This window comes from Manis pentadactyla, chromosome Y (genome assembly GCF_030020395.1).
Source record: "Manis pentadactyla isolate mManPen7 chromosome Y, mManPen7.hap1, whole genome shotgun sequence".
NCBI lineage: Eukaryota > Metazoa > Chordata > Mammalia > Pholidota > Manidae > Manis > Manis pentadactyla.
This window is the reverse complement of record NC_080039.1, coordinates 36055196-36073651: the sequence shown is the minus strand read 5'-3', so window position 1 is coordinate 36073651 and position 18456 is coordinate 36055196. Positions and strand designations below refer to the sequence as shown.

Below are 18456 nucleotides of genomic sequence, written 5' to 3'. Positions count from 1 at the left end.
AGGCTGCTAGGCCTGCCACAGCTAACGCCCTCAAACTGAGGGGCTGAAAGCAACAGGAATCGTCCTGCCCTGGCCCCAGAAACCAGATGTCTGAGGTCCAGTAGGGCTCTGAGGTCCAGGCAGGGCAGGGCTGAGCTCCCGCCACAGGCTCCAGGGGGGCTCCTTCCTGCCTCTTCCAGCTTCTGGGGCTCCAGGTGGCCCTAGGCGTGTGGTGCATCCCTGCCATCTCTGCCTCTGTCTCCACGTGGCTTCTCCTCTGTGTCTGTGTCTCTCTGACTTCTGTAAGGGCACCTGTCACTGGATTATTGTCCACCCTCACCCAGGACGACCTCATCTCAGGTCCTTCACTTAATGTATATCTGCAAACACCCTATTTCCAAATAAGATCCCACCGTAGGTGCCAGGGCTCAGGACTTTGACACATCTTTTTGAGGGACAGACACAATTCAATGTGTTTAATCCAAAAAACAGTGTCATCAGATGAATGGAGGAAAAACTGGAGGTGGTGACCTGGGGGTGGGGGCAGTGGAAAATCCCCTAAACGGACCCATTTACACTTATTTTCCATGTGAAACAGAGTGCCAGCCCCACAGGGTGCCCACGGAGGCAGGATGGCCTGCTGGTGAGGACCCCAGGCCGGGTCGGAGACGTGATCAGCAAGACCCCGCTTTGAGGCCCAGCTCGGTCCCTGGTAAGGCCGGGTGACCTGGAGCAGGGTCCTCCTCCTGGACATCCAGGTGCCACCTTGGAACTGTGGCTGCTGGAACCCATCGCCCTGAGTCAGGGGCTTAAAACAATGGAAACTTTCTCTCTCGGGGTTCTGCAGACCGGAAGTCAGGGTGTCAGCGGGGCTGCTTCCTTCTGAAGGGAGGTTTGATCCACAGGTGAGGTCTTTTTAAAATAAGACGATAAACGGTGTGTTGACATGAGGCCATCGGGGGTAACAATTGAGGGAGATGTGCTTAACCTTGCTTCCTATCTGTCCTGACTGCCCACCCATCTGTCCATCTTTTCCTATTATTTAAACATTTATCTATCTATCATCTATGTATCTATCTATTTATCTATCGTCTCTCATCACTATGTATCTACATATTTGTGTATCTATTATCATCTAACATTACTATCTATGTATCATTCTAATCTATCACGTATCTAGCATTACTGTCTTTGTATCTATCTATCTATCTATCTATCTATCTATCTATCTATCTATCTATCTATCTATCATCTATATTCTGTGTCTATCTATCTATCTATCTATCTGTCTGTCTGTCTGTCTGTCTATCTATCTATCTGTCTATCATCTATCATTACTATCTATGTATCTATGTATCTGTGCATCTATTTCTCATGTAGCATAACTATCTATGTATCTTTCTAATCTATCACCTATCTAGCATTACTGTCTTTGTATCTATCTATCTATCTATCTATCTATCTATCTATCTATCTATCTATTATCTATCATCTATCCATCATTCATCATTATCATCCATCTATTATCTATTTGTGGTTATCTATCTAACCTTATTCTCTATTTGACTTCCCCATCTCTGCCTCCATCTCCACGTGGCATCTCCTCTGTGACCCTGTCTCTCCTCTTCTGTCCCTTATGAGGACATCTGTCATTGGGTTTAGGGTCACCGTCATCCAGGGCAACAACATCTTGAGATTTTTAACCCAATCACACCTGCAAAGAGCCTATTTCCAATAGGGTCCCAGTGGGAGGTTGTGGGCAGATGTGAATTTTAGGGGGACACTATGCAACTGAGGAAAGGAGTTTTCCCAGAGGACTGTTCTGAGACTGAACGGATTCATCGACACACATCACTTTGTGGGGGCTTCACAGGAGAAAGTCCTGAATCCACTGAATGTGATGGTCACTGTTTCAATAGGAGTCTGGGGACTGGGGCTGACAGCAGCTCTTGGTGGCCCTGGGTGAGGCCCCACCATTCCAGATGTGATGTGGTGACGCCATACAAAGTGGGAAGCCGGTAGGCGCTCCCTGAGCAAAGACTAGGATTCACTCTTGCTGTTTGCAAATTACGTCATGGAAACTGGCGACTTATCACTTAAGGTGACTTGTCTCTCATGATAGGACGCAGCAATCCTGCTATGAGGTATGACCCCAAGAGAAATTGAAACGTTTGTCCACACAGACACATGTATGCACATGGACACGTGTGTTCACAGCAGCATTATTCACAATGGCCAAAAGGTGGAAACGACCTGGCGTCCGTAGACGGATGGATGATGCACACAATGGGGTCTGTGCACACATGGGAGTATTACACAGCCCTGAAAAGGGGGGGCGGCCCAGACACACACAGAGTGTGGATGGACCTGAACCCACGGTGCTCAGGGAGATACGCGGACACGCAGGGACACCCCGGGGTGGGGACCTGTTTAGAGGAAACGCCCAGAACAGGCAGATGCACAGACAGAACGTGGATGCGTGGCTGTCAGGGGCTGGGAGGGGTGGGGCATGCCTGCTGATGGGGATGAGGATGATCTGCAAGCAGATGGAGCTGGTGTTTGCACAACACGGTGCATGTGCTAAATACCCTTGAGTCGTTTCCTTTTAAAGGGTTAATCGTTTGCTCTGCGAATTGTGTCTTGAAAAAACAATGGTGACTGCAGGGAGAAGCGTGCAAGCATTTGTCTTGGAGGCCCTTGTCCCAGCCGGCCTTACCAGCGGCATCCTCCGCTGCCTGCTCACCCCACGTAGTCATCACACGTTCAGCCCTTTGTTCCAGAGTCCTCACGCTTGGGGTCACGGCAGGGGTGTCTGGAGCCTCCGCCCACGTCCTCTGCCCTGTGGTCTCCACGGCCGAGCTAATCTCCTGCAGGCCCGGGTCAAGAGGAAGGGCTGGTAACGGGTGCCTGTTGCATAACCCTTTCATCCAGGAAGCCGCTGTTTACTGGTTCAAGGTTCCCGGGAGGCTGTGATTGTTCTGGCTTCCTCCTTTTCCAAGGTCACAGACGGCCTCCTTCCAGGCCCTGCGTCCTGGGGATGACGCAGAAGGCCAGCCAGCTTTCTCGACCCCATCCACCCCTGCGGGCGCAGCACCATTAACGAATGCAGATGGTGTCTCCTAGCACCTCCCACCGAAGACATACTGTGCAAACGGGGAAACCGTGGCACAGCGGGCTTCAGGAGCTTGCAGGGTGACTGAGAGGTCGGGACCCAGGCCCAGAGCTGTTTGACCAGGGATGGAAGATGCCACACCTCCTCTGCCATCACACAGGAGCCCAACACGCCTACCTCGCTGAGGCCCGTGCCCCAGGCCGAGTCCAGCTATGGGGTTCATCACCGGCTGTCCCAGTGGGGATTTCTGGGGCCACCGTATGTGCCCCTGAGAAGGGGAAGGGGTCAGGTCCGGACCCTGACCTGCACCCACCCACTGATAAAGTCAGGCCTGGCTTTCCCTGATTGGGAAACTGACCTCACTCGTCAGCCAGGTGAGTTCACACCTGCTCTTGGAAGGGTGTGAACAGCAGGCCTGAAGACACATCAAAAGCAGAGACATATGAGGTACAGGGGGCACCAGGGTCCCCACATCCAGGCTGGACAGCGAGACCCCAGGAGCCCCCCCACCCACCTGGGTCGCTACCTGGTAGAGCAGAATGGCCCCCATGCTTACTAACCCAGGTGGGAAGCAGAGACCCGCCCCTGCAAAGCGGCTGTGAATATGAAGTCTGGCTGGATTTTCCCTGGTGGCGTCTAGGACACAGACAATCTGTTGGCCGTGCCCAGCTCGGATGGTACTCCACCTGGCACCAGACGGGCTGTGCCACACCTGTGGGACCAGCTGTGTTCCTGCTGGCTCCCCGTCCCATACAGCCCCTCAGCCATCCACCATGGTCCTGGGGGTGCCTGCCTACTCTGTTCCCACGAGGCAGCACGCACCCCACACCCTGCCAGGCACCTGTGGGCATGTACACTGATCAGAGCTGGCTCGGGCCTAGGTGAGGACCCTCTCCTGCAGGCCCAGCATGGGTCTCAGACAGGTGTCCTGAGCTTAGAGCTGGACAGGACATGCCTAGGTGCTCTTGCTCTAACTGCTGCCCCCTGCAAGGATTCCCTGGCATGCACCTCCCCTCATGTCCCCCTGTGCAGGGGACCGTGCTGTCCACCTCCCCTGAGGTTGCCCTGCACAGGGGACCCTGGTGTGCACCTCTCCTGACATCCCCCTGCACGGAGATCTTAGCATCCACCTCCCCTGCACAGGGGATCCAGGTGGCCTGCAGCCCAGTTCCCCGGCTGCTCTCTGAGCTTTGTGGTCCACCGGACTGCCAATCACACAAAAGTAAGGCCCAAGCAGGCCAATCACAGAGTGCCATCACTCTGTCCATAGGGATTGGTCCAAAGGGTGGTCATCTGACCCTGGAAGGGCCAATCAGAACCCTCAAGAGGTGCTGGGAGAGAGAGGGTGTTCTTTCTCCCTTTGAGTTCTGATCTGTCAAAAGGGGGACCAAGTCTCCCAGGGACCCTCTTTCCCTCCACACAGAATGAGCAGCCATCCTCAAGAGACACTAAAGCCTACAATTCAGGGAGGCAGAGGAAGGTGGACCTGAAACAAAGAACAAGAGAGAGTCTAGGCTCTGACAACCATCCAAGTGCCTGGATCCAGCCATGCCTGAATCTCTAGAATTTCTCATTATCTAATTTGACAATTTCCACGTTGACCTAAGCCTGCACAATTCCTTCCTATGACTTGTCACCCAAGGACTTAGGATTCACCTGCTAGGAGCCCAAGTGCCCCCTCTGAGCCCCCACGTCCTGCCTTGACCAGCATGCGGCCCCTCGACGGCAGCCACATGCATGGGCCATCCTGCACCCACCCACCTCTGCCCGCCTCTGCGTGTGGATCGTGGGCAACTTCCTGAGCTCAGGCCTCAGTTTCCCTCTCAGTAAACAGGAACGAGAGACGCAGCACCTACCTCGGGGTGCAGAAAGTCCCGCACGACAAAACCCTCATGAGGGTGACTGGCGCAGAGTCAGCACTTTGTCCAGTTAACAATGATTATTCATGAAACGAAAACAACATCGTCCCACCCCGACCAACAAGAACCGGAGAAGCGGAAGGCGGGTATTGAGGGTGTTCTCAGTTGGTAAACTGAGGCAGGCAGGCTTGCAGCACAGGATGATTTGCCATGTCCCCTACCGAGTGTCTTGACATGAGTTGGGCTGAAGAGCTCAGCCACGGCCAGGTCTGCCACCCGAGTGCCCTCATTTCTGTGCAGCCTCAGCACCCCCGTGCATATCCCATACTGTGTGGGATCTTGGCACGCCCATTAAAACATCACCACCGGGAAAGGTGAGCTGACCCCTTTCCCAGCTGTGGAACGGCATTTGCAAGGTGCAGACTTGTGCCCATCGCCTGGGTCTGCCCTGCCACCCTCGGGATCTCTGGGGGCCTCTGGGCTTCCTGCCCAGCTCTGGGTCCCGGGACTTACAGTGGCGGTCCTAGGTGAGCTGGACCCGTGGAGCTGGTCTGAGCCGGGCGGTGGGGACCCTCCCCCTGGTGCTGAGGGGGCTGCCTCCTCTGGAAGAAGCTTCCGAGCTGTGGGGCGGTGCCCACTCTCCGGGGGACCCCACAGTCTGTCCCCGCACCGGACCCGTGTCTGACACAGTCCCCAACCCTCCAGGGACCCAGTGGGCGGCTTATAACGGTAACCTGTCATGTGCCGATTTAATTAAATGCACAAAGGTTAGGGAGGCGGAGTCCCAGCTGGGCCACAATGGATGGAACAGGTTCCTCTTTTGAAGGGGGGCCCCAGGCAGGTCCCTGGAGGGGATTTCACATATTTTCTTACATGCATTTTTAAAAAACATGTTATAAAAATGTTTCATCTCCATAAAAGCAGGACACCAGTTCATGAGGGTTTAGCCGATGACAAGAAAAGACAGCCAGTTGAAGCATAGCTTCCTTTGAATATACGAAGCATTAGTTAAGTTTTCAAGATACATTAAAAACCAGCTATGTTAATATTAACTCTTTAAAAGCTTCCTCATTTAGAGGGTGATAGGAGCATTCCTTATGCTCACAGAAACAGCTGGATGGTGACAGATTCTCTGAGGTTTCCTTCTGTTATGGGCTGGATTATGTCCCCCCAAATCCACATGAGGTCCATCCACCCCAGGACCTCAGAATGGGGCTGTGTTTGGAGACAGGTCTATAATGGGGGGATTGAGGTAAATGAGGTCATAGAGAGATCCTTTAGGGCTGGCGTCCTTATAAGAGGAGATGAGGACAGAGACATGCACAATGGGACGACCCCCTGAGGACACAGGGAGAGGACGGGGTCCACACGCCCAGGGGGGAGGTTCAGGAGGGCCAGCCCTGCCCACACCTGGACCTCAGGGTCCAGCCTCCAGACGGGGGACGTAAATGTCTGTTGTTCAAGCTTCCCGTCCAGGGTGCTTTATTCTGGGGCCTGCACACTAAGATGCACCTTACCACGGGTCAGGCGGAGGACAGAGCAACATTTTTAGAGTAACCTTCCTTGCAAGACAGCTGGGTCCACAAGCAAGTGGTTTGCCTTCCTTTTTGCCTCCCTGCCTTGGTTTTAAGGTGAGATGTGAGCATATACAGCGTGCAAAATGCTAATAAGAGACGATTCTCCACGTTGGATTTGGGGAGCCCCTGAAGCAGCCCCCGGGCATGATTATTTGCCCTCTGAGAATTGTTCCATCTCCTACGCAGGCCCTGCTCGGTTCCGAAACCCGCCTCCTGGGGCCGTTGTCCCCGGCCGGCTGCACCCCTAGAAGGGGAGGGCCCCGCGGCAGGACCCACCTCACCCGAGTGTGGTCAGCAGGCAGCTGCCTGAGGCTCTGAGGTCGAGCCCAGGATGAGCAACGCGGTACGTGGATGGCCTTCACGAGAAGGCTGTGAAATTCAGCACAACTTCCCTCGTGGAATTCTAACATCCGCGTTTGCGGAGAGAAGTCCTCAGAGATGCAAGTCCCAGTTTTAAAAGCACAGCCACCCACGGTCCTTTCCTACTTGAAACGTATGCTGTTCCCATCGCCCACGGGCACGTCCAGCCGGGTGCCTGCGAGACCTGTGCCAAACCAGCGGGACGCTGCCCTGGTTGCCCAGCAGCTGTGAGGTGCTGAGCCCCACGGGACCCCCCTGGGCTCCATCCAGGGCCGAGCTGGGTTCCTTCCACCCTCCGCCCACCTGCGAAGCCAGCCCCACAGTGTTCCTCCTGATTCTCTCCATCCCACCTTCCTCTTCCTCATGCAAGGGGTGTTTGCATGGCACTGGGTCCCCTGCATAACCCAGCCTTGTCTGCCTGTCCCAAGGCCTGCCCATGAGCAGCCTTGACCCTCTCCACGTCATTTCCCCTTTGCCAAGGAACAAAACATCTGCCCCGGTTCTGTGCACTAGTACCTGGACATCTTGTGGAGAGGGGGGCCTCCCAGGGGCAGGGCGTGGCTCCTAGACTTCCATGGCTATGCAGGACCCCCGGCAGAGATGACCACCCAGGGAATGTGTGGGCAGGGTGGGTGAGGAGGGGAGGGAAATAAGGGCTATAAGAGGATGGTGGGGGGTTGTCTAGCCTGGGGAGGGTGCCAGGAGCAGGGAGGTCCCCCCACCCCACACCTCCTGGGTCCCTGCAGGCTTCTCAGAGGCCCTGGTGAGGGAGTGCACGAAGAGGAGGGGTCTGGCGGGGCCGGCATGGGGTGGCCGGCACAGGGTGGGGTCTTGGGCTCACGGGTGAGGCAGGGAGGCACACAGGGTGTGGCAAGCTGACACGACTTAGGGAACTTGGGCCCAGCAAGGGTGCTGGTGCCCCTGTCGGGTGCTATGTCCCATGGGCCTGGTTCTGTCCCCTAAAGTCTGTAGGGCCACAAGTAGGGCTTATGGTTTTGTGCCTGGGGTAGGTAGGAGCTCACACAGACGGTGCAGGATTTGGGCACCGAAGCGTTGTGGGTGCACACATGGTGGCTGCTTCCGTCTTGCTGGGGCCTGGGGTGGGGGGGTGGGGGTGCCCTGATTCTTGGGTCCCAATTTCAACCCTTTTGGCTATCCACCCAGAACTGGGATCACTAGAGCATAAGGTGGCTCTTATCTAATCATGTGATGAGGCGATAACCAAAATGTGGTCTGTCGTACAACGGGATAGTTTTCAGCCTTAGAAAGGAAGGCGATCCCGGCAGATGTTACATGGGTGACCCTTGAGGGCACGCTGCTCGGCGACATAAGCAGACCGCAAAGGACAAACACCATGGGATCCCACTCCTAGGGGATGCCTAGCGTTGTCACATCCGTAGAGACTGACAGCGGACAGGGGTCCAGGGGGTGGGGAAGGACGCTTGCATGGGGACCAAGTTTCAGTGTGGGAAGATGAAAATTTCTAGAGATATTCCGTACAACATCGTGCCAATGGATTGTGCACTTAAAACTTTGTGAAGAAGGCAGATCTCAAATATTCTTACCAGAAAAAACACAAAACCAAAATAAGATAAAAGAAAGCTAATTACCCTTGGCGGGGAATGGGGAATTGGTACATTGGCTGCAGTGTGATCTGTTTGTTTGCTGTGCACAGCTTGATAAAGAGATCGCTGCCTGTTGAGATGGGAGAGGATCCTGGGGGCATGTTGGGAGGGGTCCGCGGAATCGCAGGGTCCAGCAGGTATAAGAGGGAGGCAGGAGGGAGGGACCCTAAATGCTGTTGGTGCAGTTTTAACTTAGGGGCAGCTTGGAGTCTACAGATTGAAACAGGCTCCCATCTGTGGGAACCATGGTGTCAATCAGCAGACGGGGTTCTGGGGGTCTGAGGCCACCCGTCTCCCAGTGCTCGGCCATGCCTCTCTCAGGTTCAGCTCCACTCCCCACATGCCCGGCAAGGAAGCCACCTCTGTGTGCATGAGAACACCCCCCACCCCATGTGCACGGCGAGGATGCTCCTGTGCATGGCGAGGATTCCCCTCCCCGTGTGCATAGTGAGGACCCCAGCTATGTGCCTGAGCCCCTGACCTCCCTGTGCTGTCAGCCTGGCCACCACTTTGCTCCACACCCGTGGCACGTCAGAGTCACCTGGGACACCAGTGTGGCTCTCAGCTGTGGGCACCAACTAGCCCGGTTTGCAGGGACCCAGGGGCTTCCCAGGAGAAGGGACTTTCAGGGACAAACTGGGAGAGTCCCCAGCAGTGATAAGCAGGTCACCCTTCTTGGCAGCAGGCACCAAGGCAGGCAGAGTGCACGGGACAGCGCCCCCCTGGAGGGAAGTGGTCCCCCAGTGCAGCCCTGGTGAGGCTCTAGGCTGTTGTCCAGCGTGGGGGAGGCTGAATCTCGGTTTTGTCCTGTGGGAGGAGGGGATTTTTAACCCTGACCTTTAATGTGGCCATGGGGCTGTGCTTGGACCACAGTGTAAGTGTCCTGGGCTGGCTGAGTGTGGGGTGGGGGCCACCTCTTCCCAGACGCCTTGTCTCAGTTTGCACGGTGATTCCCGTGACTGGACAGCAAGTGGTGGAAAGGTCAGTCTCGGGCTTGTCGCAGGTGGAAATACATCACCATCGCCAACTGAAACTTGCAAAGAGAATGGCTTTATTTCTCCTCTTCTGGGTCCCTCAGCCTGCCCCTCCCCCACCTCTCACATGGACTTTGTGTTGGTGACAATCAGCCAGCGCCAGCCTGCTAGCGGCTGCTTCCTCTTTCACTAAACTTCATGAGCTCTGCCTGCGTCCCTGTCACATGCCCTGCTAGAGGGCTGTGTGTCCTGCGTGTCTGCTGCCATACCCACCCCCGTGTCCCAACCTGGCACCCCTTTGTGGGACAGCCCTCCCTCCATTGGCCCTACAGCAGTGAGCTCCCACTCAAAGCTTTTACCCAGTAAACCCTGATGCATGGCCTCCAATGAAGTGATGGGTGGAAAGGTGGTCCCTAAAAGATGTCCACATTCTGACCCCCAGAATCTCGGAATGTGACTTTATTTACAAACCAGGTCTTTGTAGATGTAATTAGTCAAGCATCTGAGATGAGGACCATCCTGGTCCACCCTAAACCCAATGCCAGGTGTCCTCATAAGAGACAAAAGGGCAGACACACAGACACAGAGAAGCCACATGGAGACGGAGGCAGGGACAGGAGGGACGTGGCTGCAGTCCACACCGCCTGGAGCCCCCAGACACTGGCAGAGGCAGGAAGGAGCCTCCCCTGAGCCTGTGAAGGGAGCTCAGCCCTGCCCCACCTGGACCTCAGAGCCCCCTTGCACCTTAGAGACCCACCTGGACCTCAGATGTCTCATTTCCAGAGCTGGGGGAGGATGATTTCTGTAGTTTTAAGGTCCCTGGCTTATGGGAATTTGTCTCCACCACCCAAGGAACTAGTACAAATGGCTTTCCTGTGTCCTTGAAAAGGATTTTGACACTGACAGCTACTACTTTACATTTCAAAAGATGCAAACAATTGCCAACCCACCGTGAACATTGCTATTTAAACAGACAGCTGCTGGGTGACCATTTTGAAGGTATTCAGGGAACTCTTATCGGTTTTATAGACCCCATCTCCACTCAATGGACCCACGAAGGAACTCCTTTGAAATACTGGAGAATTTCACATGGTTGCTGTCTCTCCTTGACCTTGCATTTCATTTCCACCATTTCCACAGATCCTAATGGTACATCACATGCACCTATGTTGGGATGTTTTTTTGGTTAGCACCCCCAACCAAGGCCCAATGACAAACACAGGTGTGTGTGTTGAAATGTAAAATGTAAGGATGTGTTTCACTTCCTGCACCCTCAGATTCTACCTGCTAAAACATTTCTTCTAAGTAGTCATGGTGATCAAAGTTGATCCAAGTAACAGAATTATCTTAAATACTTTGATACAAAATTATTAAACATAAACGTACCACACTCATTGGACATTACTTCCTGAACAAGGGGAATCATGGTCCAGAGATTCCCACGCCTTTCACACGAAGGAACATCCCCTATGACTGAATGTGCAGCGGCCCTGCAGTCAGCATGTTATTTTCATTTTTGTTAGTGGGCATTGACTCTTTCCCACCTTTTCCAGGGTCATAAAGGATGAGGACTCACTATCACTGGAGCAAATATGCTATGATTTGTCCAATGAAGTGGTTGTCAGTTCATGGAGGAATCCATAGCCCATGTGAAGAAAACAAGTAGAAGAGTTTCATCTGTGGGATTCACCAATGAATCTTAAAAATAGCAGGAAGAGATCTCACCATGTGGGAGAGCATCGATGATCGACATGTCCACCTGGCATCTCTTCCTTCTTTTGGGGGTGGAGAAGAGGAAGGTGAGAAGCTGGAAACATCAGTATTGCCACCACTCTACTGAATATGGTGCTTCACCTGCACGGGCCTCAAGTACCTGATTTCTGATTCAGCCCCTCTTGCCCCCAACAGGTGCCTCCTGGACAGGGACGTGGGATCCTGGGGGTTTGGGAATACCGGAGCTGAATATTAAGAAGGTGGGTGTCCCTTTGTTTGCGGAGAGATGTACCATAGCAAGGTTTCTCCTGGAAGAGGGCTCGCTTTTCTCCTGTTCACCCAGGATTCTTTAACTTTCTTATGCTTACATTCAATATGCAGAGGATCTAAACATTGATTGAAAAAAAAAATTCCATTTTTGTGGTCATGAGTTGGATGGGGTGAAAAATAAAAGACTTTTAAATATGAACCCAAATGGTGCTAGGATCCTTTTGAATGGTACAAAATCTGAACGGTGGTCGTTCTACAGCCCAGTGTGCACGGGGACTCCTGGATGGCGTTTGCTGCATTGAGCATCCCAGTTTGAAGACCTTGCTGTCCTACAGCTTCTGGGAGAGAGAGGGAGGAGATAATCCAGGACTCAAGGGGAAGGGGTAATGTGCAAAAAGAGTCCTCAATGAAATTGCTTTGATTGGCGTGTGGTGGTAAATGCATGGGAAACATGGAACAGCCTTGTGAGAGAGCATGACCTTTCTGCAGTTTCAGAAGGGGATCTGCATGAGCTCTGCCTGCGTCTCGAGAAGTAGGGCTTGTTTCCTGGTGATGTGGACGTCAGTGGGCTGATCTTTGTGAAACCGATAAGATTATGCAAAGCAGATATTTATTTTTCTGTGAAGAAAAGGGCAAAGATCCCATGATGGGTATTTATGTATATCTTGGGGTGTTAAGGACCATGTCCAATATCTACTTGCTGGATTTTGTATCATTTGCCAAGGGGAGGGGATTGAAAAACTGAGCCACTCTGTCCTGAAACATTTGTTGAATCTCTGCAGACAAAGCTAAAGATGTCATTTTGGCTTATGACCATGACATGCAAAGGATTATCAGTTAGATTTTTTATTTTTAGAGAAGAGGTTTGCAAAACAAGCAGTTGTAATTTTTCATTTCTTCCACTGATAAGACTTCTTAAGCATTGCATGATTTTGCTGTTTCTCATTTCTAACCTTTTGAACAGAAAACTATGTTATCAAGATTCAACAGAGCATCTCAATTTCCTTCTTCAGCCATATCCCTCTATACCTGTGTCACATGATTAGTTTGTATACCTGGGGCTCATACAATGTTATATGTCAATTATAGCTCAAAAACACTGGGGGCAAAAAGAAATGAAAAGATTTGTTCATGCAAAGACTTGGACATTGGACGGCAGGGCCAATGGATAATAGAGCAGAGCCTCAGGGGGCTGCTTGGACCCTGGAAACCACCCAAGACCAACCGAGAGGCAGAGTCAGCCCTGAGCATGATAAGGTGGCCAGGGAGCCAGATGTCAGCCAAGTAGGTTTCTATCAAACTATGATGGTGAGTGTCACATGTCAAGTTAGCAGGGCCACAGTATCCAGATATGCAGTTAAACACCAATCTGGCACTGTTGTGAAGGTATTTTAATTTTAGGTGGGATTAACATTTCAGCTGGTGGAATTTGAGTAAAGCAGGTGGCCCTCCATAGTGTGGGTGGGCCTCATCCAATCAGTCGAAGGCCTTGAGAGAAAACAGACTGGCCTCCCCCAAGGGAGAGGGATTCTGCTTCCAGATGGTCTTCAGACTCCAGCTGCAGGCTCAGCGCTTCTCTGGTCTCAGCCTGCTGATCTACCCTGCAAAAGTGGGACTTGGCAGCCTCCTCCATTGTGACTCAACTCCTTAAAACACATCCCTCTGTCTCTCTCTCCTTATCAATCTATCCCCTGTCTATATAATGATCTATCTAATCCTAGATAGATAAACATCTATTCATCTATCTTATGCAGATATACATGTATCCATCCACCTACAACTTTATCTTTATCTACCTACCATCTATCTATCTATCACCTACCTACCTTCTTATACTATCATCATCTATCACCTACCTACCTACCTACTTACCTATACTATCTATCTATCTGTCTATCTATCTGTCTGTCTGTCTGTCTGTCTATCTATCTATCTATATCTATCATCTATTTATCTATCATCATCATCATCTATCTATTTATCTCTATCCATCTATCTATTATCTATCTATCTATCTATCTATCTATCTATCTATCTATCTGTCTGTCTGTCTATCTATCTATCTATATCTATCATCTATTTATCTATCATCATCATCATCTATCTATTTATCTCTATCCATCTATCTATTATCTATCTATCTATCTATCTATCTATCTATCTATCTATCTATCTATCTATTTATTATCAATCTATCTATTATCTATCTGTCACCCACCTATCTACCCACCTACCTATACTATCTATCTACCAACCATCTGTATCTCCTTTTGGCCCTTGTGCTAGTCAGAATTCTTCAGAGAAACAGAACCAATGGGAGCTGCATATACCTAAGGAGATTTACTGTAAGCACTTGGCTCACGTACTTATGGAGGCTGAGAAGTCCCGCCACCTGCCGTCTGCAAGCCAGAGACTCAAGAAAGCCAGTGTCATAAGTTCCTGAGGGTGGAAGACGTTTGTCTCAACTGAGACTCAGGGAGGCAGCGAGAGCTACCTTCTCCATGACCCCACGTCATTCAGTCAAGCCTTCAAGGGATCCGAGCATGGATGCCCTTCGCGTGCACACACACCGGGGAGGGCCACCTACTTTCCTGAGTCCACTCTTCCAGAAACAGTCTCACAGGCACACCCAGAATCACAATGCACTAAATTCCTGGGCCCCAGTGGCCCAGCCACATTGACACACACACGCACTTCCACAGTCTGTTCCTCCGGAGACGCTGACGAATGCACAGACCTGCAGAGAAGCCACCCTGGGTGGTGCTGCTTATTCTTTCCGATGCAGAGAGAGCGCAGCTTGACCTCTGGCTTGCATTCCCAAGACACATCCCATCTCACATCAGAACCAACTGACTGTCCTGCCACCAGGCCCCCAGAACCTAGGTGACATGCCTTTCCAGAACAAACACACAGCGTGAATGGGGCAGCAGATCGTAACTGGGGTTGGAGGACAGCAAGATGCAATTTTGCTGGAAATGATGGAGATTTGGGGGTGCCAGGAGCTGGAAAATGCCCAGGAGAAGGACAGCTTGGTCCTGGGCAAGGTTTAAGGGAGTGAGTCCCTTGGTGTTCAAGTCAGAAGCCATGCGGGCCCAGACATCCCTGTCCCAGCACCAAAAAGCTGCAGAAGGCCCCTGCTCTTGTGCAGCCCACCACCCGCCTCTGAGCAGAGCCAGAAGGACTCAAAAGTGGAGAAAGGGAGGCAGGATCCTAGATGGGGGCTCTGGGCATGTCCTAGAGGCCATGCCAGAGCTCACCTGATAGGACTCGGCCTTCTGAGTCCTGGAGAAATTAAACCCCCATTCCTTTTGGACCAGATCCGGGACCCCACCAAGCTTTGATACTGGAAAATCTTTGGGCTAATAGTTGATGTTTCCTAATTTACCATGTGCTGTCACAGAGGCTCAGAGCTGATGTAACCCAGCAGGCCTGGAGCAGAGACATGCCCGTAACGGAGGCTCGGAGCAGGTGGCAGTGCCCCATCTAGAGCCAGGCGGACGCTGGAAACAGCCCGGTTGAGTTCCCTCCCACGGCTGATGCTCACGGTGCACCACGATCTCACTTCCCAGGCTGACGCCTCATATCTGTGTAGCCTCATGGCTTACCGGCTCCCGTTCATCACAGCATCTCTGCGAGGAATGGAGAGAAAGTGGTGGTGCTCATCTTTGATGGAAGTGGAACCTGAGGTTAGGTCATGAGGCCACTGTGTGACCAGAGTCAGATACACAGCTGGCGAAGTTTAAGGTCTGCAAGGAAGAAGCATAGCCTTGCCGGGCCGTACCACGCACCCACCTCCTACCGTGAGGCCGGACCGTGCCTGGCCCAGGTCGTGATCCTAGATGGTGGCCCCGGGGTTCCTGGCCACCCACTCCTACAAAGGGGTTATGCCAGGTTTACTGTCCACATGACCCCTGAACAAACACCCTGTGGGTTTGGGGGAAGAGCCCAGGGCTGATGGTTATCAGGTTGTGATGCATTCCATTCCACACAACATATGATGATTTTTCTGGCCAAGATGATTGGGTCAGTATGATTCTCTGAGACCACAAGAAGCCCCCGTGTCCCTCAGGGCTGTGGAAGGTCAACTGATGAGATGCTCAAGCTGGGTGAGTGCTGGCTAAGGGCAACTGGGGCCCCCAGGGGCACTCAGCAATGTCTGGAGCTGTCGCTGGTTGTCACACTTTGGGGTGGGGTGGGGAGATCCGAGGTCATAACCCCCTTGATTGATACAACAGATTGATTTTCCATGATAACACCATTGCATGTTTCCAGAAACCTGATGGAGCCCTAGCACCCTGCATGTCAGGGATGCTGAGCTGATGAGATGCAGTCCTGGTCACTGCTGAACCAGGTGGGTTTCTTAAGCTGCAGTCACATAGCACCCCTGAGTGGGGTCCCTGGACATGCCTGGGCCATTCAAAGGGACCACTGCACAAGGGGGGAAACTGAGGCACAGAGTGACAAAGGGACTCTCCCAAGGTCAGCTGAGTCTATCAGGGCCTGTTTGCTCCACCTGCCTTCCTCATGGCCCCTCACCCGGGGTCCATCACTGCAGATAAACCAAGAGAAACAGTAACAGGCACGTGGAGGCTGCTTGAAGTCACAGGGTTTGTAGGCCTTCTGTCCAGGGAACAATGTCGTACATGTGTGTCCTGAGGTGTCCTCACAAAGGACCACACACCAGGGTTCTTAAAGCAACAGGAATGTGTCCTCTACGAGCCCTGAAGACCAGAAGTCTGAGGTCCAGGAGGGATAGGGCTGAGCTCCCTCCACAGGCTCCAGGGGAGGCTCCTTCCTGCCTCTTCCAGCTTCTGGGGGCTCCAGGCAGCCCTGGGTGTGTGGCTGCATCCCTCCCGTCTCTGCCTCCATCTCCACGTGGCTTCTCCTCTCTGTCTATGTCTCTTCTCTTCTGTCTCTTATAAGAACTCCTGTCGTGGGATTTAGGCCACCCTCACCCAGGACGACCTCATCTCAGATCCTGCACTTCATCCCACCTGCACACAAACACCCTGTTTCCTAAGAAGGTCCCATTCGCAGGTTCTTTGGGGCCAGGATGTGGAAGTAATTTTGGGGGGGACAATATTTAAACCCTCTACCCCAGCGTGATCACTTGTAACCCCTTTCCCAGGGCTGTCCCCATTTAGCTCCAAAAGTCCTGCCTTGTGTGAGTCTGCTTCCTGGGTCCATCACGGTGGCTGGTCAACCCTAAACCCAATGCCTGGAGAGTGAGCACCTTTCTGTTTGACTCACTGGCCACTGGCCACCACTTTCCATGGACTCCTGCTTCGTCCAAAGCAGTGACCAGGAAGTGGGTCCGCAGCAGACACAGAACCAGCCAGCACCTTCTCAAGCCTCCAGCCCCCAGAACTGTGAGAATCAATGGGTGTTGTGTAAGCCACCCTGTGCCCTGCAGGAAGCCCCTGCACACAGCCTTGAGCCAGGCTTCCACGCCCAGGGTTTGAGGACACAGGATAAGGCTCTAGAGAAGTTGTCTGATGTTCTCAGAGAAAAGGAAACCACTTTCAAGGCAAAGGGGACGTGGACCCTTGGGTGCCAAGCTTGCACATGGACCAAATCCTCTACAGTAGGGTCATTCAACTGGGTGCACACAGCCCATTAACATTCTCAGGGGAGGAGCGTGCTCAGCCAGTCACTGTGATGTGAATGAGAGCCCTGAGGGGTGGGGAATGAGGCATGTGTCCCTGATAATACCTATGGTCCCTAATATTCTCTGTCATGCATGCATTTTTAATCCACGGTGGTGTAGACAAAGCCTGCTGCTATTGCAGAACAGCCAGCATGTGACCGAGGGTGAGGAATCTCTTCCTGGTGCTGGCTTGAACGAGGAATCAAAGCTGGAGCCAGAAGACACTGCCACAGGGCGCACACATAGGCTGCACTCGGCCCCAGGTGCAGAACCCTGCTTGCCCGTGATTTACCCATGGACAATGGCAATGCTTATTTAGAAGGGATTTGTGTTTGGTGCAGGAAGTCGGCCAGCTGTAGCCCTGGGTGGGCATCCTGTGGTGCGACTTTCAGGAATGCCCCTTTGCCGGCTTCCTGCGAGCGTGACTCAGCATGTGTCAGACCCAGCACGGCTGGCTCATGACAAGTCCTGCAAAGACGGTTTGTAGCCCAGGATGAGGAAGTAAGTGCCCGGCCATCGGTTACGTTTTCCTGTCTCTCTTTTAAAAAACTGAGATACACACAATTCACCATTTTAAAATAAATGGTACAGGGATGTTTGGTGGCTTCACTGTGTTGTGCAAGTGCCACTTCTATGCAGTCCTAGCACATTGCCATCTCCCCCTACATGGACGGGGATTTAGCTTTAAATAGTCATCAGACAGATGACTCAGAATATGCATGCACGGAGCAAGGCTAATAATAATAGCAGGCAGTGTAGACCACAGCTGGCTGGGTGATGTTGGGAATGTCACTTGGCTTCAGTTTCCCTATGTGAATGGTGATGTTGACAGCTTTCTCTGGGGGCATTGTGAGGGTTCTGTGAGTCCACCTGAGTTCAGAACCTAGAACTGGGGATCCCATCTGATTTGAGGTGAACCTCCAAAGAGAATGGCATTTATCCTGAACAGAACAGGTCCATGTTATTTCAAAGCTTAAAATGACCCCATGAGGTACATATTATTTTTGTGGATTTTTCTCTATGGCACATTAATTTTTTTTCTGTTCTACTAATCTCTGTTCTTCATCATTTCCTTCCCTGTCTTTTCTTTTGGCTGGATTTAAAAAAATAAACTCTTTTTCTGCCTTGAGATGGGCTCTTGGGCCATAGAATTGCAGTCTGTCTTCTTTTCCACTGAATGTTTTTAAGGCTATGAATTTCCCTGTTTTGGCTGCTTTGGTTTCACCCCACATGCCTTCACTTGTATCTTCACTATCATCGGTATAAGTTTCCTGTGACTGTTGTAACAAAGTATCACAGATTAATTCTGTGTGGAGCCTCTGCTGATCTCTACTTGCCTG

At 52.1% G+C, this 18456-nt stretch overlaps 1 protein-coding gene across 2 annotated transcripts in view; it reads right to left on the bottom strand.

Annotated features, from left to right (window-relative positions):
• LOC118935926 (P2Y purinoceptor 8) overlaps positions 1-18456 on the bottom strand; it is a 39720-nt gene that overhangs the window by 15793 nt on the left and 5471 nt on the right. Inside the window, exon 1 of one of the 2 annotated variants that reach the window (XM_036932574.2) lies at positions 5464-5637. The exons of the other annotated variant lie outside the window; for it this stretch is intronic. The gene's annotated coding sequence lies outside the window, so the exon portion shown is untranslated. Of the gene's footprint in view, positions 1-5463; positions 5638-18456 lie in introns of those variants that run through there. 2 annotated transcript variants of the gene reach the window in all.